The 5,994-nt window shown below is 34.6% G+C and overlaps 1 pseudogene; it reads right to left on the bottom strand.

The window, feature by feature from the left end:
- Positions 1 to 3,294: 3,294 nt before the first annotated feature.
- LOC132038206 (suberization-associated anionic peroxidase-like) lies at positions 3,295 to 5,817 on the bottom strand (annotated as a pseudogene).
- Between the last annotated feature and the right edge of the window lie 177 nt (positions 5,818 to 5,994).

Below are 5,994 nucleotides of genomic sequence, written 5' to 3'. Positions count from 1 at the left end.
CGCTCAGATCTGGTCACAAGTGCATTTTTTCGACGTTGCTCCGGCGTACACCATTGAAGCAACTCCGACGAGTACCGAGCCATTACCCGCTTCGGTTGAAACAATGCGGCCATTTGTTCCGTTCTTCCGGCGAACGTCCGACTCGCCCTCCACCCTCTCTCGATTGTATTCTCTTTTTTTAGTGTACATAGAGTGTATTTTTTTTGTATTTTTCCTGAGATCCGAGGATTTGATAAATATTCTCCATTTTTTAGTATACTTAGAGTGTGTTTTTTGTATTCGCTTGTATTTCTATATTTCAAAGGAGAAAATATGCATTTGAATAATCAAATACACCCGAATACAGTGTATTTGTTAAAAAGATTTGAATTTATTCATCTTTTTTTTTGTGTAAATACAGTGGTATTTTATATTTCGCCTTTTTTTTTTTTTTTTTGTAAAGAGTGTATGCTTTTTTATTTGCTTGTATTTCTGTATTTCGAAGGAGAAATTGTGTATTTGAATAATCAAATACACTCGAATACAATGTGTTTTTTAAAAGGATTTGAATGTATTGATCTTTTTTGGTGTAAATATAGTGAATGTTCCAAATATATAGCCTATTTTTACTCCATTTTGTTTTCACAATTTTTGTATTTCGCTGTATTTCAAAACAATGAAATACGAACATGACATTAAAGGTAGCTACGGTTTGTAATTACCAAACTTATAGCTACATATTGTTAGGAGCTAATAAAAAGTAACTGTTTATGTAAGTTTCACTACAACGTTTTATTACGTTATTATATTTATTTGGGTCGTTAGGAGAATGCTAGGCCCGTGAACACATTGGATAGGGGCTACAATAGACATTATTTTTGGGTTAGGCGCACATTGGGAACAACAATGCTTGAGTTTATTCGTTGAATTCCTAGTTAAGTCAATTATAGAAGTCAATAAAGCGGCCACGCTAAAATGATGGGATTTGTAAGGTGTCTAATGCCTTCCCCTAATCAACACGATTCAATAAGCGGAATCTTTAATCGCAAATCAGTATTTTGGAGTTATTTTATTTTAAAAGGGATAATTATTTTAAATGGTAACTTTGGAGTATCAAAACTCAATTTCAAGTAACGACTTCTTCATTTTAATCCCTTTTGTTGTAAACCCGGATCAAGAAGTGGGCTTAGAGTCTGTTGAAGAGGAACTTGGGCCTGGGATTTCATTAAGAAGGAGCAAGAGAACCAAACAGCCCAATAAAAGATTAGCCGACTTTGTGTGGCAACGTGAACTAGCACAACTGCACAAGAATGATCTGAAAAAGGAATCAAGTTGTTACAAATAGAAGGGAATATGCAAAAGAATAGCAAGCAATCAGTTATCAATATTAGTCTATGTTCTCTCCTCTCTTCCTTTGTCTCCAAGTTTCCTATCCCCTATTCTTGTTTTTCATTCAGTCTTTTTCTATTTTGAGTTCAGCAATTTCCCTTTGTTTAGTTGGAATTCTTAGTTTGAAATAGTTGCTTTTGATTATTCAATCAAGGAACTTGGTTCTAGTTTATTAATTTGTTCCACCTTTGTTGAAATTTTGTCACTTTTATTTTTGAAACTGTTTGATTATTAAAGATAACGATTCTTTTTGTCGGAAGTTGAAAAACGGGTGGTGATAGTGACCAGTTTTACTAGATTATGCGAAGATATCTTTTAATTTGTTAAAGTTAATTTAGAAAAATCCAACTAGTTTTACATTGTTATAAATATATATATATAGAGAGAGAATATGGTGTATGTATGCCTCTTTCTCTCAAGTTTGATCTATAGGGATAATGATTATAGTCCGCTCTCTACTGCCTCTTTAATAATTTGTTGTTCTATTTCTTCAGAAAAGGTTCAGTCGATAAGTCATCCTTCTCGGAATTATATTGTGTCTTTTTTCTTTTGTACATCATTTTAGTCAGCCATTGACTATATTCAATTTAGTTGATTTCTGCTTGGTTAACACATCATGTTTTTTTATTACATTAATTATTGGAGAGTTTGCTTCAACTCCAGTAATCGATTACCACAAAATTTTGTTTTTAGGTGACAATTTAAAATATTCAAAAAAATAGTGTAAGTAATTAAGAAAATATCAAATCTTTTCCCTTACTAATCCTAATCAGAGTAGCACATGCCCTACCTTTACATGCATGCAAAAGAATAAGAACTAGCACTAATAAATAAATAAAATTGTAGATTCATTAACATACTCTGAAATAATGTTACAATATTTAATACACTACTAAACAAAGACTTTGCTAATGTATAGAAAATAAAGCTGCCACTGACACAAAGTCTTCCATTAATTTTTATTATATGAAGACTAAGGACAATGGCAGATATAATTAACCAGACAACTTATTAGTACTAAACAATAAATTAAACTAGATCGCGTAGAAACCATATCGCGACATTTATTCATGAAAGCGAAATTAAAGGTGAAATTTATTTATTAAGAACCTCGTACGACTGTATTCTTCTCACATGGTTGCGATGGAATTGACATCATTTACCTTGTGGCAAAAGTCGCTGGATTTCAACTGAACGCCATCTCGGGAGGCAAGTTCCCCATGAGCACTTGGTCGGAGAAGAGGAGACCCTGGTTGTTGGTCAAGTCATCGTAATATGTCATTAATTCTATTTCTCGATCTGTTAGCTACGAGCGATTTAGTGATAAATTTGTAGCTAATTCTATTATTTTTTTTTAGTGTTAAATTTGTACGTCGTTCTTCTTTCTGATTGACCATTAATACTGCTGGTTACAAGAATTGAAATGGTAGGTAAAGTAACTCTTAAATTTAGAGTTAGTAGGGGTCTTACAGAATTTGAATGATGAAATAGAATAGAATGTTAGGATGATTTATAGATATACATATATACAAAAAAAAGACTGCGCGAATATATGATTGATTTGAGCAGTAGTGGACAAACAACATTCCCTCATTTTGCATTACATGTAATTATTACAATTAAGAAACAATAAACTAAGTACTCCACTATAGATCATAAAGAAACCATAGCATTGTTTATTTTGTCAAGTGGAAGGTGAAATTTTATTTTAAAGGACCTCACACGTTTTATTTTTCACATGGCTGCGACGGAATTAGCACCATTGACCTTGTTGCAAACGTCCCGAATTTCCAACGGAACGCCAATCCGGGACGCAAGTTGCTGAGTTTTTCCATGGCAGCAGCGAAATCGCGGAAGAAAAAAAAGCGGGAAGTTGCTATATCTTGAACGACAGTAGCAGTGGCATCATTCCCCATGAGGACTCGGTTAATAAGTCTTGTCCAATATCTGAGGGGTCGAGTCCAATCCAACAAAGGCTGCGTCGTTGTTGTTGGGGCAAATGCACGGTAAGTTGGCTCGTCTGGCCGGATTAACGTTGCTGGGGTTGCACTGGGGATTTTGCACTGGGCGAACCCTACCGTGTGAGCCCCGACTAGTGCCACCATTTCCCTGATCGTAAAGCCTTTTGCATTGAATTTCCTGATTTGAGTGTCGACATTGTCAAATGGAGCTGGAAGTTGGGCTAAGGGAGCTCCGGGCCTAACAGTTCTTGCATCGCTTCGTCCGAATGCCACTCTGTATGTTGGCCCTCCCAACTGTTCATGCACATAATATAGACAATTACACATTATATCTATTCAAAATTGAAATTTATAAGTTTCTATAGCAATGACCTTCTTAAGTAATAATATACAATAATGATTGATACACAATAAAATATTTATAGATATTTTGTATATATTTCTTACTACATATATTTCTTACTACGTAAAAGGTATTGGGTTCATGTGAACACATAGTTTGTGCTCTAGGTCGACCACTGGCCACAGCCTATTGTATAGATGAAATATAAAAAGATTAATTCTTCCATTTCATTTGATATGTCTTAGTTTGATTGAACACAAAATTTTAAAAAGTAAGGGTGTGCTTGGTAATGTAATCTGAGGAAATATTATGGGGTAAGGTAGGGTGGAGTTGGGACTGGCTGGGATGGGTGGCGGAGATGGGGGTTAGGGGCATTGGGGGGTTGGTGGGTGTGTGGTTTGGGGGGGGGGGGCAGACAATGACCTTGGAATGCCCTTACAACTTATTTTCCTTATTTGCTCTAGGGATATCATTTTCCTAATTTTTAAGGAGCTTGTTTTTTAGAGCAAATGTTTTCCAAAATATTTTAACCAAACATAGAAAAATTGAAAAATATTTTCCTACATACCAAACATGCCTAAGTGAGATTTTTGAATCTTTTTATTTTAAACTAGAGATGCGTATAACGTACAGAATGCATTTTAAATATTATAATCTCAAATATACCATGTGAATTGGTACTAAAATATGAAAAAGTAACGTTTTTTAAACAAACTAAAAAAATAATAAGACACGTAAATGGAAATAGAGGGAATAGCTTACTAAAACAACAGAGTCACGAGCAGCAATAGCTAGGATATCTGCACAAGAGACGGCTGCGCCAGCGCATCGAGTTTTGATCCTTTGTTTAGCGAGCAATTAGGATAAAACCTTTTGTTGAATTATTTGGTATTGAACTTCTTTCTCCTGTGAACCCAGGGATATCTAGAAGTATACCCGCCTCACACCCCTAAAATAAATAATTATCACACATATATAAATTAACGTTAGATCAATAATTAGTGGTGGATCCAGAATTTGAAGAAGTTTACGAGTTCCTTCAGCGACCTCAAATTAATAGAGTACTATAATAATAACAGCCTACGGTAAAATATTAATAGATATTTTATAGATTTCTTAACATATATGTAGGGTCCAAACAAATGTTATTGGGTTCACGTGACTTGTAAATGGGCTTCTAGATCCTCCCCTGCCAACAACTCGCGTAGAGAAAATTAAAGATCTAATGTATGATAAATTAAAATGTAAGGTAAAGGTTTATCCGCACTCCTTGTTAATGTTAACCGAATTAATACATGACACATATCTCGACATACACTCTTATCCACTACTAAACCATAATTAAATTATTAATACATATTCTCACATTGATTTATAATCTAATCATGACAAATTAGCATTGTTTAGTGTAAATATAGGATGCGAGTAAGTTTTTATCATTATGCAATGGCACGATACGAAACAAATTCCCACGTCAGCCAATTGCAAATCAATTATATTCTTCTATCACTATAGTGGGGTGCATCAAAGCAGGTTATACAAAGATTAGTAATGTAGAGATTAGGATCGTTTGGTTCAAAAACAGGTTATACAAAGATTAGTAATGTAGAGATTAATAGCGTACGTGGAGTGAATAATAATCTTGAGGAGGAAGAAAATCATTATTAATGAAAAGTAAGAGAAAAAAGCACCATAAAGGATCTTACAAAAATGCTACCTCTTCTTTCTCATTTTATATGTGACATACTTTTCTTTTATAAGTTTGTTTCATGCAATGAGAACGATAGTCACTATGATATCTTTAAATCATATTTCTAATTTTTTTTCTTAAAATTTGTATCCAGTCAAATAGGGTATCAAAAAATATGAAGGAGTGAAAAAGTTAGAACTCACGTCAACAAAGCAATCATGGAAGAAGAGGCGAATCACAAATGCCCCCCATCGCCTACTTCTTGCGATGTGTTCTCCCACAACTGCCTTAATAGCCCCAAGGATGCATGGTTGTTGAGATAACTGGGTGGTGCTTGCAATTTGCTCCAAAAGGGATGACCCTGACTTGCTGGCATCACACATTGCGATGCTAGCAAGAGCAAGACCCACAAGGCTCAGGGCCAAGCTCACACGACGACTTGTACCAAATGCCATATTGAAATTATTATGAATGAAATTAAGGGTATGTAGGAAAATTTTCTTTTTGTTGATGATGATTCTTGTGTATTTTTGTGTCTTTTTCACATTTCTGCGATGAAAATTGGCAATATTGACCCTGCCACAAACATGGTTTTTAAATGGGAAACCGGGTTTATGGGAGGCACTACTAAA

This window comes from Lycium ferocissimum, chromosome 11 (assembly GCF_029784015.1).
Source record: "Lycium ferocissimum isolate CSIRO_LF1 chromosome 11, AGI_CSIRO_Lferr_CH_V1, whole genome shotgun sequence".
NCBI lineage: Eukaryota > Viridiplantae > Streptophyta > Magnoliopsida > Solanales > Solanaceae > Lycium > Lycium ferocissimum.
The sequence above is the reverse complement of the archived record's forward strand: the minus strand, read 5'-3'. Positions and strand labels throughout refer to the sequence as shown.